At 37.8% G+C, this 18,907-nt stretch overlaps 1 long non-coding RNA gene across 1 annotated transcript in view; it reads right to left on the bottom strand.

Moving 5' to 3' along the window:
• Window positions 1-3,078: 3,078 nt before the first annotated feature.
• The window catches only part of LOC125617715, a 50,775-nt gene continuing 34,946 nt past the window's right edge, over window positions 3,079-18,907 (bottom strand). Inside the window, exons 5-6 of the long non-coding RNA XR_007348805.1 lie at window positions 9,020-9,144; window positions 3,079-3,249 (exon numbers count right to left, since the gene is read on the bottom strand). This is a non-coding gene — a long non-coding RNA (uncharacterized LOC125617715). The remainder of the gene's footprint in view (window positions 3,250-9,019; window positions 9,145-18,907) is intronic.

The following is an 18,907-nucleotide window of genomic DNA, read 5'->3' as shown; positions in this document are numbered from 1 at the left end:
AAAAAGCAGCGTGGTTTTTAACTACAGGTGGATGGGGTTCTTCAGACAAACAGGATCCATAGAATGCATAAATACCTAAATATATGCATAGGAAGAGATGTATTTCTACAGATTGGCTCATGCATCTGTGGAGGCTGACAATCCCTAAGATCTGTACTTGGCAAACTGGAGATTCAGGAGAGTCAATGTCGTGGTTCCAATCTGAGTCCAAAAACCTGGGAGCCCTGGGAAAGCTGGTGGGCAGGCTTGAGACCTAGGAAGGACCTACGTTTCATTTTGAGTCTGAAGACAGGAAATAAATGAGTGTCTCATCTTGAATGGAGCAGGACCAGTTCTCTTAACATGAGGGGGAAATCAGCTCTTGTTCTATTCAGGTCTTCAATTGATTAGGTGAGGTCCATGCACACTCGAAAGGACAATCTGCTTCACTGGGTCTATCATGTCAAATGTTCTTTCTTCCAGAAACTACCCCACAGGCACACCTAGAGCAATGTTTGAGTGACTATCTGGGCACCCCATAGCCTATTCAAGTTGACCCATAAAATTAACCATCACAGTCACAGCAAATAAGAGTCAAATTCCATTCACTGATGAGAAACTTAAAAGAGACCAGCACTTTAAAGGAATTAGAACCAAGTGTGAGCATTATTTATCTAGAAATTCTTTTCAGCTCAACTCCACATTCCTAAGAATGCATAGAATGCAAAGGAAAGGCCAGGCAATCGTACACTGAAGTGGGCGCCTTCCACAGAGTCAATCTCTTAACGGATGGAGGCAGGGCATGGTGAAGAGTTGATAAATGAAGGCTTCTTAATTTGCAAACTAAATGTGAGGCCTTTTGGGGTGCTTGTGCTATCTCTCCAAGTGCATGCTAATGATTGCTATTAGTAGTTCTTGTCCTTTGAGTTGTCTTTCCTGAAAGAAGAGATCAATTGCTTTCTCACTCAAATCCCCAGCTTTCCATCTCAGTGATAGCGGGTCATGCTCTGTGCACAGCCTGAGCTAGGGTGACCCGCCATCTTTGTTTTCCTGGGACTGTATAAGGTGTAACTCAGCAGGTCCCACATCCCAGGAAACTCCTTGGTCTGGGCCAACCAGAATGGTGGCCTCCCCGATGTCTCTCTCTCTCTGCTTTGTGCCACTCTCCGCCTGCCCCCTGGCCATCCGTTGTGTTTTAGTCAGCTTTTTCACTGCTGTGACCAAAAGACCCGACAAGAGCAATTTTAGAGGAAAAGTTTATTTGGAGGCTCATAGTTTCAGAAGTCTCCATCTATCAACAGCTGGCTCCGTTGGTTGGGGCTGAAGGTGAAGTAGCACATCATGGCAATGATGTGTGTGGTGAAGGAAAGCAGCTCAGGGCATCACATCAGGAAAGAGAGAGAGAGAGAGAGAGAGAGAGAGAGAGAGAGAGAGAGAACTCCACTCAACAAGGACCAAACATATACTCCAAGGCCCCACCTCCTCCAATCATACTCTACCTACCTATAGTTACCATCCAGCTAATTCCTATCATGGGATTAATACACTGATTAGGTTAAGGCTCTCATAACCCAATCATTTCACCTGTAGGCTTTCTTGCATTAATTATCTATCACATGAGCTTTGGGGGGACACCTCATATCTAAACCATGACACACTGAGTTCTCTAATGCACAAGCTCCCTCCCACCACAGGGCCTTTGCCCTGACTGTTCCTTCTTCATGCAATGGTTTCTCCTCTGCTTTCTCCCTTCACCTAGCTATGTCCTATTTCTCTCTCCTACCTCTGTTTAATTACCATTTCTGCAGAACAATCTCTCCTTCCTCTAGACTAGGCTTGATTTAATCCCTTATGTCTTTATAATAGCACAATAATAACTGATCAATTTGTTGGGAATGATCGATGTTTGGAACAGAGCCTGATTCATAGGCTAAATAATCATTTGAAGAAACACTGAATGAATAATCACATAACAATAACTACCATTTACTAAAAGCCCGGTGTATGTCTGTTTCATGAATTATAAAAGTATTTACTCATTTAATCCTCATAACAGCCTCATGAAGTACAAAACACTATTTTCATCTATTATAACTGAAAAGACAGAGGCAAAGAGAATACTTTTAAAAAATAGACATAGAGTAAAGCTTCCTAATCAGTCCATCTGGGATGAGACCCTCTGAAATTGGCCTTTCTAACATTGGGCTTTAGCCAACTGAGATAACAGACCTCTATCCTCCTAGATATTTTATCTCCTCTAACAAACTGAAGCACAAGAAAAATATTCATCCTTCATAAACAAGCTGTTGTCCACCATAATTGCACACTGGAAATTTCTGGTAAAAAAATAATAATAAAGGCACTGATCCAGAAAGTCATCTGAAAGGCAGGAAATATGATCTGAGAATGTTGTTCATGGGTCCACCTGAGCCCCAGGCTCTGGAAGGTACTTTGGCCAAGAGGTGAGACCATTCCAAAGGAAAAGAGATAGATAGCTTAGCTCTCTGCTGGAACCAGACATGGGGTCAGTCATGACTATAGTGCTCCAAAAGGATGCACCTGCCCTCTACCTGTAGGTATCAAAGATCATTCTCCTGCTAAGAGAAAACCATCGGATCATTCTGACTAGCCTAATTTAGACCAGGTTTGTACTTTGATGAACACACGACATTAGGGGAAGTGCAAGAAATAACAGAGAGAAGTTGAGTTGAAGAACTCAGGGGATGTCAGAGGAAAACAAGACTCATAAAAATGCTAGACGGAAGGCACTGCTAAGGAAATTCTATACTTGATTCAAGACGGAGGTTAATTGTAAACTACGACCAGCGGGACCTTGTAATAGCGAGACGAGGCTTCTCTCCTACTGTATCTTCCAAGCTTTGCAGCCTGGGCCCGTGGCTGTGGATGCCTGGAACTCTGACCTATGCCACATCCTTCCATCAGAAACTGATGTGCAGACAGTTTCTCCTTGAGGAGCAAGTAGGTCATTAGGCCTCTCATTACAGTAATTAGCGTAAAATTGAGAAAATCATCAAGATAATTCAAAGATTTCTTTAAGCAATTTTGGCTACTAGACAGAAACAGAAATTGTTTTGGATAGAATTTCTGAGTACTTACCTAATTTCTTCATTGCCACATGACACAATATAGGTACTTGGAAGATCAGCTTCAAATGATAAAATCTGGGGCCTTTTTCTTTCTTCTTCCCATAAATTTTGTACATTACATTTTCTTATTAATAATTTTTGTCACTTTTTTGTGTGCCACACCCTGATCGAATAACAGTTATCTCAAAAACTATCTCCAAATTCTCAAAACTAGATTAATTTTCTTCCATTTCAGGCATTCTCTCTCTTCCCCCCCCCACCCCAATCTATTTACATTTTAGTGGAGAGTGCCTATCATTTTGGCAGGGAGTAGCAGAGAACCAAATGGACAGTTTCAGAGTGTGATCAACAAGATTGGCAGTCTTAATGTCAAGGATTCATTACGGTTGATTCACAGACTTTAAACTAATTGAAAGCCGGCTCTTTGACATGTTATTCTTTCCACAGCAAGTTCTGCCCCTGTCTCACTTATTCTTCCAACAAGTATTTATTGAAATATTTAGAAGATTCTACTTGTAAGACCGCTGCTTGGCACTTTAGAGTGGGTAGGGGGTAAGGAGATGGAGGACAACATTAAATGAATCACAGAGTCTGACACTTAGAAAAGTAGACCCTAATAGGAGATAGAAATCCAATACCTAAATATGATGCAAAAGCAACGAGAGAGAGAGAGAGAGAGAGACGAAAGAGAGAGAGCATGTTAGCATTTCTGGAATTTCTTACAAGATAAAGGCTTGATTGAACCAAGCCTTCAACTGCAGGTGGAACTTTGGTAAGCAGAGTTGGGAAGAGAAAGAAATTAGTTCTGCAAAGGAAACCCAAGATGAACAAAAGCTCACATGAGGGAAAGGATGTGCCTTACACAATATTACAGAAAATTCCAACTCAAAGTCTCTTATGAACTGCCTATCACTTTGAAAACCACTGCTCTCTTAACACCCCCCCAAGTGTTATCTTTTGTATTAGTTATGAAACTATCTATTTATTAATGCCATCTGGATGTCTAAAATGGAATCAGAAGGCTCTAGACAGACCTCAGTAGATATCTTCTGACTAGTGTTCCCCTGGGCTTTCCTTCCCAAAAGAAAGCCAAAGGCATTTAAGTTTCTTCAATCTCCTTCGTATCCTTTGAAAATGTAGAGTAAATATTATGTCGGCTCCTTTCTGCAGTCAATTAATGGATCCTTCTTGCCAATGTCATAAATATAACTTTTCTCGGCTGATGCTTCTCTTATTGCATACATATGCTATTGATAATTACTTGTTTTTGAGTCCTTAACCACTTGTGCATGGAAAGACATCTGAAGTTTAAATGTTAGGACTATTACATTACTAAATGTCTTATTTTATAAGGGAATAGGCCATCACAAACTCTGTTCTATGCAGTAATATTGTGCTCACCAAAGGAATCCATTTACTATACTGAAATCTTAAAACAATCAGGCGTTCTTATAAGAAAGTTAATACAACAGCCTCTGAGACTTCTCTGCTATCAATTTCCTGCAGCTTCTGTATGATGGCAGCTTAGGAAATTCTCTGGTATTATTTTCTGTGCTTATATAAAACAACGATGATTCAATTAAAGATGCTCAACCTCAAGAAGGAATTGGAGGGAGGTCCTATTCAGGTCTAGAGTAAATAACGATGGCAGTAGTCTACAGAACGATGCTGGGTGATGAAGGGCAGGCTGTCTGCCTTAGTAGAGCTCACTCATGAGTTTTCGGTTAGACATTTCCAAGGAAAGTGGAAAATACAGTTGGTTTCTCAATGTGAATATTGTTTTTCAAAAAAGAGCACTTGAGAGCCAGCAGTCATGGTGCATGCCTATAATCCCAGCTACTTGAGAGTCTGAGGCAAGAAGATCACAAGTTCAAGGCCAGCCTGGGCAACTTAGTGAGACCCTGTCTCAAAATTTAAAAAAAAAAAAAAAGATGCAAAGGCCTGGGAATGTAGCTCCATGGTAGAGTGCTCCTGGGCTGGACCTCCAGGATTGCAAAAAAAAAAAAAAAGCAAGAGCACTTGAAACTTAAAGTTCAATGGGCTATTATGTAAACTGCGGGTGATGGCAATGTTTGAGAACACCTCCATAGCTTCCTCTGCTGGAGAGAGCCCGTGGAACCCTTGACCGGGCAGAAGGTAGCTGGGTTTCCACTTGCCATCCCCCTGGAGTGGATATTCCTATAGTCATGCACATCTGCTTGTTTTATGAAAGGTGTTGCAGTTACAGGTAAAAGAAATGGTCCATAAACAAATGACAATAGTAACTAGTTTCCATCCCATTCCAGGGTCCTGAGGCCTCACACATCAGTGAACCAATGTGCCCATTTCTTAAACCTGTAATGTCAGGGTGTTTTCAGATTCGTGTTGCCCACCAGGTTTTAAGTGGGAGACGTCTTGCCTATTTATTTGGCTTCTTGGTTTTAACAATAGCACTCAGCTTTATAAATAAGGAAAGGCAGCGGATGAAGCCACAGTAAATAAACTCGAATCTCTTTAATTTAGATTTATTGGGAGATCTAAATGAGTTTTTTTTTTGAAGTCTGAGTTATTAAATTTTGGAGGAATTATTTGCTACTAATTTATTGATTCTAGATGTAATAAATTATTGCCAAATAAAAGTCCTCTGACAATAAGTACATATTTGCATTATACATAATTTTCCTATTACTTGCCTAAATATAAGGATAGCGCCAGACAATTGCTACATTGTTATTCGTAAATAAGCTGAAGCCTGTGGTCAAACCAGTTGCCAGTGTTCATTTGTTTAGTAAATGCCTTTTACATTGATCAGGCAAGGCTGACTACCAGCCTGGCCCTAAGTTACTGATGTCAATTCAATGACAGTGACACAACTATCTTGTAGAAAATTTGGTTTGGCTCAGGAAGATGTTTCCATGAAGCACCTAACCACACAGGCTTGCTTGTTTTGCCCGCAATAAACAGCATCATAGGTTTTTAGAATGAGCACTAATAGAAATAAATTTCAAGCCACCTAGGTCAGTTTAAACTTTCTAATATCCACAGTGGAAAGAATGAAAAGAAACAGATGAAATAATTTTAATGATATATTCTATCTAACCTAACATGTCCAAAAATATTATAATTTTAATCTATAATCAATATAAAAATCATTTATCTATTGACATTCTTTTTTTGCTGTACTTAGGTTTTACAATCCAACTTGCCTTTATAACCTCCAGCACATCTTAGCTTGGAGCAGCTCTGAATCAGGGACTCAGTAGTCACTTGAGTCTAGTGGCTACTGAATGGGACACCACAACTCAAAATAGTTGCAGTATTTAATCACGGTTTTTCCTTGAAACTACATATATCTATTTCTAGCTTTTAACTTACATGCCTAGAATGACTTCCCAAAGAAACAATTAAAACAGTAAAATAAGAAGGAAGAAAGAAAGAAAGTAGCTTTGGCCCAAATTTCTTGACATGACTTTCAGGGAATTCCTGAGCTGACATCTGCCCCTTCCGAACCCTTATCTCATTGCCCTACCCACCCTCACCTCCACCTTCCCTTGACAATCTGGGCAGACAGAAATCCTTTTAGTTCTCTGAACATCCCATGCTCTCCTACCTTAGTTTCTGCCTCTGCTCTTTTCTCTGACTGAGCAACTCCTTCCTCCCCCTCTTGCTTTCTGTTAATTCCTCCTCCTGCATCAGATCTCAGCCTACAACTTCTGCCAGAACTGTCCGGGCACTGCGTGCTGAATCCAGCATGGGGGCTTGACCTTCTCCTTCAACATGCCATTGAGACGTTTGAAGGCTGCTTGTTCATGGCTTTTTACACTCGGGCTTCCCTTAGACTTTAAATGGTACCATAGCAAAAACCATACCTTATGTTTTGTGTTGTTTTTTTTTTCCTCCTGTGTGTGTGTTTTTAAGTCATTGCCTTCCAGATCTTAGCACATTTCTTGGCTCATTGAAAGTGCTTACTAAATTTTGTTCAATGAATAATGAATGAACTGATGGTGGAAAAATACACAAATATTGGAACTCAAGATCCTCATTTCCTCTCCTGTCCCAAATCTCTAATTTGGGGATTGAAAAGTTGATGATGTGGGGATTCCAGCACTTCCTAATCTATACCACTTACCTAAACTGCTTGATTTAAGTTCCATTCTGCACTTAAATAACTGTTTGATTCTGTAACCTCCTCCTATGCTGGTAAGTGATTAACTCATTCTATGGATTAACAAGAGGACATTGGAACTGAATGGATTATTAAACTGCTTGGAAAATCTTAGAAGGAAAGGGCTAAACTCACTTTGCTCCCTAGGCATATTTAAGAATGTAATGCAGAAAAATAACACATCAGAGTTGTTTTAATTTTTTTTTTTTTGGCAGATTCCTCTATTTACTAGTCCTGTATCTATCTCACACCCACCACCATCGTTCATGTCTCTTCTCTCTTCATCGCCTCACCAAGTGTGTTGGCCCCCATATGCACCCCATGCTTCCCTGCTTCTGTGCCTCTGTTCTTTGTGTTTCCTCCCCCAGAGGATTTTTCTCAAGAACATCTGTCAAATCCTTCACTTCATTCAATGCAGACCAAAGACCACATCTTCTAAGAATTTTTTTCTAATTTCCCTCAATTAAAAGCTACTCCTTTCTTTTCCCAACTCTCTGTAGTACCCTCTGTTATTACAGAGGCCAGAATCACATTGCAATTCGTGTTGCATAATTGACTTGCTTTGCTTCTTCCCAGGCTGCAATCTAACTCCAAGGAGGGAGGCCCCGGATGTTTATCCCCATACCACCTAGCACAGTGTCTTACCCATGATAGGTATTCAACAAATACTTATTGAGAAAAGAGGTGCATCAAACTTTCTCTCAAATCCAGGAAACAGGGGCTGGGAGTACAGCTCAGTGGTAGAGTACCTGCCTAGCATGCACAGGGCTCTGGGTTCAAATTCTAGCAATACACACACATACATATACACACACACACTCACACACACACACACTCACACACACACACAGGAGGTGGTGAATAGAATATGTTATTATAAAAGTCTTCAAAAAGATTCTTCCAGAAATAATCAGAGACTAATCCTAACCTAAACCTTGGGTCAATACAGTTTTAAAAGTATCTGACACCAATACCAATATGAGCAGATGGTAGAGTTTCCTAAAACTTTTTTTTTCTATACTTAAGTGCCTTAATGTGCTCCATAAAAAAGACATGGCTGTTTAAACTCTGCATCTGACAAGCTGCATGCTCTTGGATCAGATGCAAAGTCCTTTTGAAACTCAGTTTCCTTATTTGTCAAATTTAAGAAGTGGTCAGATTCAGTGGCTCATGCCTGTAACCCCAGGGACTGGGGAGGCTGATGCAGGAGGATCATGAGTTCAAGGCCATCCTCAGCAATTTAGCAAGTCCCTAAGCAATTCTGTGAGACCCTATGCCAAAATAAAAAATAAAAAATGGCTGGGAATGTGGTTTAGTGGTTAAATGCCCCTTGGTTCAACCCCTAGTACCAAAAAAAAAAAAAAGAAGAAAAAAGAAAAATTAAAGAATTAGACTAATTTCTATATCACTTTCAGATTTAAAAATTCAATGATTTATTTATTATTGTCATTATTTTGGGAGCACTCCTTTTTGGCCTAAGTTAAAATAGGTAGGATGGATATAATTCATTTTAATCAGTATAAATTCAATACCCAGGAAGGATTAAAGAATAAGCATCCAAAGTCACACTAGTTTCAGGAATTCCCTGGAGCAAGTAGCAATCTCAAATGTGAAATATAGGTATAAACCTTATAGCATATATCTCAGCAAAGTTTTCATTTTAAAACATCTAAATATACGGTTAAGACAAATTATACTGTTATATGCATGCATGAATATGTAACAACGAATCCCACTATTATGTATAATTATAATGCACCAATAAAAAGAAAGAAGAAAGAGAAAATACCTTGAAGGTCAAAGAGATTCTGAGTGGGTTGTCAATTGATTTATCTTACACCATTCCTCTCCAGGGATGGTTTTCCAAGGCACTGGGAGAGCTCTTCTTTACCTGACTCTCTTCATCATGGCGTCCTTGTGAAAAAAATAGAATGCAATGAGAATGGTGATGTACACAATAGAACATTGCCAAAAGATGAGACTTGAAATTTAAGTTTTGATTTATTTTGACAGCTCTTTTTGGGGGTGGGGGTGGGATGGAGGAGAAGTGCTCTCTGGTTGCCACCGGTATTTTCTAAACAATCCCAATCTGAAAGCCTCTTGTTTGTGACTGAACATTATTTAATATTCACTATACACCTTGTGCAAACAATATGCAAGGCAGAGCCCTTGCTCTTTTGCAACTCCGAGAGAGAATTCAGGGAGGAAAGGAGAAGATAGGATCTACATTATGTAAATAAAATGATCTCTAATGAAAACATTTGCCTTGAGGCATGAACAAGTGTACTAACTTCCAATTTTGTGATGCAGCAATCAATCGCTTTCAGCCTTAAAACCCACTGGATTGACAGCCTTGCAAAGGCTTCTGGATTTAGAATTTAAGAATTCCTCTCTCCTTTCCTCGGCCCCACAGGATGAGTTGCAAGCAGTAGCTGTAAGCCCCTCCACAAAAGCTGTGGATAAACTGTGTGGAGTCCAGACATAAGAGAGGCCCTTCCTAATATGTCCAGACTTCCTTTTATTTATTTATTTTATTTTATTTTTATTATTATTTTAATCAGAAAGGGGAATGGGAGCCTTTTTTTCTTCAGACCCTGCTGGTCAAATATTGCTTATGTGTAGACCTTGTCAACACCTTTGGGAATTATCATTATTATCAGTCATGATGTTAATGGGCTGTCATTGTTGGCTGAAGTTGACTTATTCTAGATGCTTTGTTTACTCAGCTAACAAAAAGGCAGCTTGGAATTAAAAAAGGAAACGTGCCAAGCAATTAATCCATAACTTGGTGGGAATGCTTTGGGGATTTTCTAACATTTCTTTTATTGAATTTTTGTTTAAGTGCAGTATCCTTTTTTCCTCTGAAATTTCATTCTGGAGTTTTTTATTACATGCCATTTCTGCAGGAGGCACATTGAGCCATTGGGACCTTCTGGGTAAATACCACGTGTTTTAAAATATTTATCAATAATGAGGCTACTTGCTCACACGTTCCCTGAAAATGCCAGGCTGCGGAGCCAATTCATTGCACAGGTTTAAAAAGATATCAAAATGTTCATGCCATAAATATTTGCATTACAAGGCACTTTTCTTTCGAACGCATATCAAAACAACCACCATCAAAATCATAATAGTAACAAGAAGTGGAAGAAAAGGAAACTTGTAGTCAGAAGGATGAAATATTGTTAAATCTATACAGGTATTGAAATTCTTTAAATATCAGGAGTTTAACAGACAGTTTGCAGATCTCTGTATGCATCCTAGTAGAAGTTGTCTATTAAACTTCCACCTTAGGTAGACTTTAAATTTTCTTAAAAGGATGCTAATTCTATTGTATGGCTTGGTTGACTGATTGCCAGAAAACATGAATCCATCATTAACTGGCTGCAAGCATACACAAAATCTCACTGCATGATTTTTCCAGAGACTATTACCTCCAACTCTTTGCTGCCTAAGAGTCGTATCAAAAGCTTCACATGAAAAATAATCTTTATCATGGATTTCTTAGAGACGAAGTATACTACCCATTACCCATTGGATAATCATTTACCCTTAGTTCAAACCAAACCATTAGAAAAATCGTCTACTTGGGTTGCATTGATTTGCATTCTAAAATGGCTTTTATTAAATTTTGCTTTGGCATAATGCCAAAGTTTGCTTTGAGGGTACAGATAGAATCGTCAGAGAAACAATGGAACAATGGAACAATAGAATAAATCTCACGCTGTATTTATTGAATGTATTGAGGTTGGTGTTGAAAATGTTACCTTCCCATATCAGCGTTCTCGTCCATATTTCAGAAATGCTGTACTTCTGATCAACAGCTTTTTTTGTTTTATTTAGCATCTTCCTCTGAGGGTTTTGTTTTGTTTTGTTTTAAGCTTCAGAACACTTTGTCTCTTAAAAATGATCGTCTTTATTTTCGTAACTGATGATTTCTGAATGTCAGGGTGCTTAGAATCCCCCAATGTGGGTCAATTCACAAATGCAAAAATTGCACGACAAATATGTCATGTATTTTGGACAATAACCCTCACCCTTGGTTTATTTTATTTTCAGATTCTTTCTTTGCTCTGATATTCCTATTAATTTACATTTGAATTTTGATAAGCCATGTTATTTGGGTATTCTTAGCCATCTTTAATCAATTTTAGAGGCAAGATAAACAATAAATCAATCTGTAGCATTGATCCTATTGTTAGTCCAAACCAGACACACTAGAAACCCAATGATTCAGTAAAAGTTAGAACAGAGAAGAAAATAAATGTTCAAGACTCAGAATACAAGGCTATCATATGCACCTAAAGGACTGCCATCACCTGTCCCTTAGTGTGGTCTGAAGGCTTAACAGGTGGGGACCCTGAACCTCTGGGCTCTTCCCCTGTGGTCGGTGTCTCAGAGACCACTGCATTCCAAGTGCATGTCCTCGGAGAGCAGGAAGAAGAACGAGGCAGTATCCTGAATGTCTGCATTTACTTACTTAAACCCTAATCTTGCATATGTAATTTATGCTGCTTATTTGTTCTTTCAGAACTAAATCAAACTAAAGCCACCTGTAATGGTTAATTTGAATTGTCAATTTGATCAGATTAAGAGATGCCAAGCATTGAGAGGATTATGGGTGTGTTGATGAGAGTGTGTCTAGGAATGACTGGCATGTGGGGTAGCAAACTGAAATGGAGACCCTCCCTAAGCATGAGCAGCACCAACCAACAGGATGATGGCTTGGGTAGAATAAAATTTGGAAGAACAAGGAAGTAGCAGGATTTTTGTGCAAGCTGGAAAACAGTAAGAGACAAGACAAGACTGGCAAAGTAGAGGAAATTGAGTTGCAGAGGGTTTTGAATATTGGGCTGATAGTCTGGGTTTAAATAAGGTCGGTCGAGGGAGCTCCTGAAAGTTCTCTGTGGGAGAGAAGATATTAAGGGGAGGCAGGAGAGAGGTGAACAGGCCCTTGATCAGGAAGTGAAAGGCAGTGATGAATCTCAACATCTTTTAACTCCTATTTCCTGAAGACTGGGGAGCAATCAGAAATGGTTGTTCCTTGCTGAAACAAATAAGGTATTTTGTTGGGCCAACACTGTTTATGGGAGTTTCTTAAGCCAGGCTAGATAGTGAGTAAGAGATTCAATGTGCTATTTTTCAGGACCTTCACCTTTTCTGCAATAGGACTGTGCTAAGATCAGAACATCCTTTTTTGCTAGAATTATACTTCAGAAGGCAGGGATCAAGGTTTTTTTTTTTAATATTTTCTTTATTTTATTTTATTTTTAAAGACATGATAGCAGTGGAATGCATTACAATTCTTATTACACATATAGAGCACAATTTTTCATATCTCTGTACATAAAGTATGTTCACACCAATTTATGCCGACCTTATTTAAACCCAGACTATCAGCCCAATATTCAAAACCCTCTGCAACTCAATTTCCTCTACTTTGCCAGTCTTGTCTTGTCTCTTACTGTTTTCCATATAAATTCTCTCGTCTGTTTATCCTGATTCATTTGGAAACCCTTATAGGACATGACTTGCTAAACCCCATTCCTTTATTCTAAATTGCTGTACATTCCATTTCCTCCATTAAGACCCAGCTCAAAATTACCACCTTACAGAGTTTATTCTGAAAAATTTCACCCTCTCCATCTTAGTCTATTTGTGCTGCTATAACAAAATACCATAGATGGAATAATTTGTAAATAACAGAAAATTATTTCTCAGGATTCTGGAGGCCTGTAAGTCCAAGACCAAGGTGCCTATATGATTAGTGTCTGGTGAGAGCTGCTTCCTTATTCCAAGACAGTACCTTTTGCTGCATCTTCCAGAAGACAGGAACACTGCGTCTTCTTATGACAGAAAGTGGAAGGACAAGAGGCAGAGAGCTCCCTTCAACCTCTAATGCTTTTATAAGGATGCTAATCCCATTTATGGGGTTGGAGCCCTTACAGCTTAGTCACCCTTCAGAAGCCACAAGGTTTACTACTGTTGCACTAAGGGTTAAGTTTCAGCAAGAATTTTGGAGGGAACACCATCATTCAAATCACGACTAAAGACTTGTCTTGCTATTACTTCAGTCTGGTTGAATTGAACCAAAGTAATTTCAAAACTTTCTATATGTTTATGTTTTCAAATTCCCAACTAGTTTGTAATTTCTCTAATAATTGGAACAATGTTCTTCTTAACTTTCATTCCATGAGGAAGAATAATGAGAATAGTGTAGTGCAAATAATGTAGGCCTGTACTGTCCAATATGGCAGGTGCAAGCCCTATGTGGTTTTTGAGCACTGGAAATGAGGTTAGTCCAAATCAAAAAGTTCTGCTAGTGTAAATTGTACACCAGATTTCAATGACTTAATACATAAATATGAAAGTAAAATATCTTATTAATAACCTTTTTGTTGTTTAAATATGTAAGTAATAATACATTGAAGATATTGAGCTAAATCAAATATATTAACATTAATTTAATCTATTTCTTTTTACTTTCTTTATGTATGGCTATTTTTGTATGTTTGAACCAAATTCTATTTATATTATGTAGTGATGATATAGGCTTTTTATAGGAATAAAATGGGTTCAAACATTTCCTCTTTCCTAATACAAATAAAAAGGCACAAGCCAGGCATGATGGCAGATGCCTGTAATTCGAGTGGCTCTGGAGGCTGAGGCAAGAGGATTGAAAGTTCAAATCCAGCCTCAGCAATTTATAGTGAGGCTCTAAGCAACTTAGTGAGACCCTGTCTCAAAATAAAAACATAGAAAGGGCTGGAGTTATGGCTCAGTGGTTAAGGGCCTCTGAGTTCAATCCCCAATACAAAAAAAAAAAAAAAACATAGAACCTGATCAAGGGTTGGTGCTTAAGATATACTTTTGGAATTGTGAGTGAATTAATTAATGAACTAACTAATGAAAGATAGTGATGTGAAGATTACATGAGATTTATATGAAAAGTATCAGAATAACGCCTATAGTTGTATTTGTGTGATATTAGTTACTGGTCCCTTTATGTTCCAATGCATCATCTTTCTGTTTTTTCTTCTATAACTCATGGAAACATGCTAAACATTGTTTGATTAACATAGCTATCATTTTCTTCACATTCTTCACAAAAAATATGAAATTAAAATTATAAAATATAAATTTATCACATAAACATTATAATTTTAATATTTTAGTGTCTATCTTGTAACCTTTTATCTTATATATAAACATATATCTTCATCAAAAAATAAGGTATTTAGTATCTACACAACTGCTTTGCAGTGTTTCTTCTAACTTTGTGGGCATATTTCCATATAACAAAGACACCTACCTATTCATTGTAATGGCTGCATTATATTCTATAATATGTCTATAATATTAATTCCCTATTGATAATCATTTGAGTTATTTTCCTGTAATTAAAATTATCATGTAGGTTGTGTGTTTTATTGGTTATTTTCACAGAAAACAATTTATAAGTTAAATGAATAGATTATAGAGTTCCTTTCACTGGTTACAATTCAGAATGACTGCTCATTTACCTTCCCAAAATAGAATGAGAGATCGTTTATTTCCTGACCTCTTTAATTAATCTTTTTTTTATTTTCAATGATCTGATTATTTGTTAAAATACTATCTCTACTGTGCATTTCATATTATTTTATAAATTTGGGGGCACTTAGCATTAATCTTTTTTTAATTCCCATTTTCTCCCCTTTTTTCTTAAACTTTTAAAAACTTCCCATTTTTCTTATTGGAGCGTTTTCTTTTTCTTATTGATGTGACAAAATTCAATATAATTTAAAGATAAAGATCCTTTTGGTATGCTTACTTCAAATATATTTATCACCATGTCCTTTTTGTTTATAAATGTTATTTTTGGTCATAGAAGATTTTGTTTCTTGCAATTTAATTATGCTTAATCTTAATTTTATGTGGCCTAACCTATCAATATTTTTTTATGTTTTCATCCTCAGTATCATGTGTAAAAAGGTCTTTTCTACACTAATATTACAAAGCAGTATTTTAATTATTTTGTGGTTTCATATTTTATATTGAAAATCCTTAATCTTACTAGAATTTAAGTAAAATATGTGTTGATTCTTGATTTTTCTTTCACATTGGGAGTCTTCTTTCACTTTAGGAGTCCTGTTAAAGAAGTCAGTTGCTAAGCCAACATAATATAGATTTGGGTCTACTTTTTGTTTTATTAGGCACAGGATCTCTGTTCTAATGCCTAAGTCCTTGATCCACTTTGAGTTGAGTTTTGAGCAGGGTGAGAGATAAGGGTTTAATTTCATTTTGCTATATATGGATTTCTAGTTTTTCTAACACCACTTGTGGAAGAGGCTATCTTTTCTCCAATGTATGTTTTTGTCTAGTATGAGATAACTGTATTTATGTAGGTTTATCTCTGTGTCTTCTATTCTGTAGCATTGGTCTATGTGTGTGTTTTGGTGCGAGTATCATGCCATTTTTGTTACTATGGTTCTGTAGTACAATTTAAGGTCTGGTATTATGATACCTCCTACTTCACTCTTCTTGCTAAGGATTGCTTTGGCTATTCTGGGACTCTTATTTTTCCAAATAATTTCACCACCGCTTTTATTTCTATGAAAAATGTTGGGATTTTAATAGGAATTGACTAAATATTTAGTAACCCATTGTTCATTCAGTAGCATATTATTTAGTTTCCAGGTGTTGGAGTAGCTTTTATTTTTTTATTTTATCATAGATTTCTAATTTCATTCCATTATGATCTGATAGAATGCAGAGTAGTATCTCTACTTTTTTATATTTGCTAAGAGTTACTTTGTGGCATAACATATGGTCTATTTTAGAGAAGGATCCATGTGCTGCTGAGAAGAAAGTGTATTCATTCATTGAAGGATGAAATATTCTATATATGTCAGTTAACTCTAAGTTATTGATTGTATTATTGAGTTCTATAGTTTCTTTGTTCAGCTTTTGTTTGAACGATCTATCCAGTGGTGAAATAGGTGTGTTAAAGTCACCCAGAATTATTGTGTTGTGGTCTAGTTGACTCTTGTACTTGAGAAGAGTTTGTTTGATAAACATAGACACTCCATTGCTTGGGGCATATAAATGTATTGTTGTTATGTCTTGTTGATGACTGGTTTCCATAAAGAGTATGAAATATCCTTCTTTATCCCTTTTGATTAATTTTGGCTTGAATTCTACTTTATTTTATATGAGAATGGAAACCCCTGCTTGCTTCCACAGTCCATGTGAGTGGCATGATTTTTCCCAACCTTTCACCTTCAGTCTGTGGATGTCTGTCTTTTCCTATGAGATGAGTCTTTTCGAGGCAGCATATTGTTGGGTCTTTGTTTTAAATCCAATCTGCCAGTCTATGTCTTTTGATTGGTGAATTTAGGCCATTAACATTCAGGATTATTACTGAGACATGATTTGTATTCCCAGACATTTTTGTTTATTTTTTGTATTTAACTTGACTTGGTTTCTCCTTTGATTAGTTTTTCCTTTAGCATAATACCTCCGTTTGCTGATTTTCATTGTTGTTCTTCAATTCCTCTTCATGGAATATTTTGCAGAGGATGTTCTGTAGTGCAGGCTTTCGAGTTGTAAATTCTTTCAACTTTTGTTTATCATGGAAGATTTTTATTTCATCATCAAATCTAAAGCTTAATTTTGCTGAATATAAGATTCTTGGTTGGCTCCATTTTCTTTCAGAGCTTGATATATGTTGTTCCAGGATCTTCTAGCTTTGAGGGTCTGGGTTGAAAAATCTACATATAATCTAATTTATTTCCCCCTGTTTGTAATCTGATTCCTTTCTCTCATGGCTTTTAATAATCTCTCCTTATTCTGTATGTTAGGCATTTTCATTATAATGTGCCTTAGTGGATCTGTTGTGATTTTGTAACTTCAGCGTCCTGTAAGCCTCCTGAATTTGGTTTCCAATTCATTCTTCATGCTTGGAAATTTTCCTGATATTATTTCATTTGACTAGATTGTTCATTCCTTTGGTTTGAAACTCTATGCCTTCCTCTATCTCAATAACTCTTAAATTTGGTCTTTTATGCTATCCCATATTTTTTGAATGTTCTTCTCATGGTTTCTTACCATTTTCACTGTGTGGTCTACATTCTTTTTATTATATTTTGTCTTAATTGTCTGAGATCCTGTCTTCCAAGTAGTCTAATCTGTCGGTGATTTTGCTGACTATATTTTCTCTCTTATATCATCATTTAATTTGCAGAACATTTTAATCATGTACATCCTAAACTCATTCTCTATAATTTCTTCTGCTGTGCTGGCCATGGATTCTAATAATGTGGTATCTTAATTTGTTTGGAGCATTTTCTTCACTTGTCTTTTCATATTGCTTGTGTGTCTTCCCTTCTAGCACTGTGGATCCGAGGCATTACCATTTTTACCCTGTAGGCTTATAGTGCCCCTGTAAGGATCCAATACCTCTCCTTTGAGGTGAAGGACAATGTTATCAGATCCCAGTATAAACAATATACACCCTAAAAACAAATGTTTGCTATTAAGACATTTACAGTTTGGTCACAATGTACAGAAATGGTGAATTTAATTATTATCTACAATATATTCAGTAGGTTTGTAAAAGGGTTTACAATTTCTGATGGTGGACAAAGAACCAGGGCTCAGGAGTAGCATGATAAGCTGAAGAGGTAGGAGGCGAGGATATAGAGTTGTTATATCATAAGGAAGTGTGAAAGACAAATCTAAAGAGGAAGATTAGTAGCACAAGAAGGGAAAAAAAGTAATTTTGGGTAGACAAGTAAGTGGGAAGACAGTAAAGCACATAAAATAAACACACATATATATTAAGAAAAATAAAAGTTGTTAAAATAGTAGAAATGGGTGGGAAAAAAAGAAAAAACTGTAATATACTATTCAGATTCCCAGTCCTCAAAATCCTCATTCATGCAAATGTTGGGAATGTGAGGGCGGGAGAATACAGGGAGAGGGATTATTTTGGTTGGAAATTGGTATCTTTCCTGCTTCCCTTATCATCCAATAGGTGGGGTCATCTGTTGTTAGCTGGTATCTTCACCCTTAGGATGGCGGAGGTAACCAGGGTGTCATTATGCCAGGGTAGCGGCTGCTGGGGAGAGGGGGGAGTTAGAAACTGGGTACCTGGCCAATCAAAGTTCCAAACTGGGAGTTGCCCCACTGAAGATGGTGATGAAGATGAAACAACATGGAGGTGCCTGCTTTCAGCGGTGGGGTATCAGGCTGAGTGCTGAGCGATGGTGTTGGACCATGAATTCAGAGAGGAGCTCTGTGGTGTGCAGTGTGTGGCTGTCACTGACTTCAGAGCCTGTGTGAGGTTCCTGGGTGCAGGCAGGCTACTGCACGTAGGGGCCTATCTCTGCTGCTGCAGAGTCCCAAGATGGCGGTGGCCAAGGAGCCCCACGTTGGTAAATGGGGGCCCACATAAGAGTGGTGGCCGAATTCCTGCATGTGGAAAGCTGCTGGGTGTCCTGCATGGGAGTGGCATTGATGATTTCTGCTTGGGTGGGTGGCCGAGAGTTCTGCGTGGCTGCTGATGTCCCGCTCAGGTACCTGGTAGTCCTGCCTGGCCCAGAAGTTGGGAGACCTACTCTGACACTGAGGCCGAGAGCCCTGCAGGGCATAGTGACCATGATTCCTGCGCAGGAGCAGGAATATCGCTCACAGA

This window comes from Marmota marmota, unplaced genomic scaffold, assembly GCF_001458135.2.
Source record: "Marmota marmota marmota unplaced genomic scaffold, marMar, whole genome shotgun sequence".
NCBI classification, from domain to species: domain Eukaryota; kingdom Metazoa; phylum Chordata; class Mammalia; order Rodentia; family Sciuridae; genus Marmota; species Marmota marmota.
This window is presented reverse-complemented; position numbering and strand designations above follow the sequence as displayed.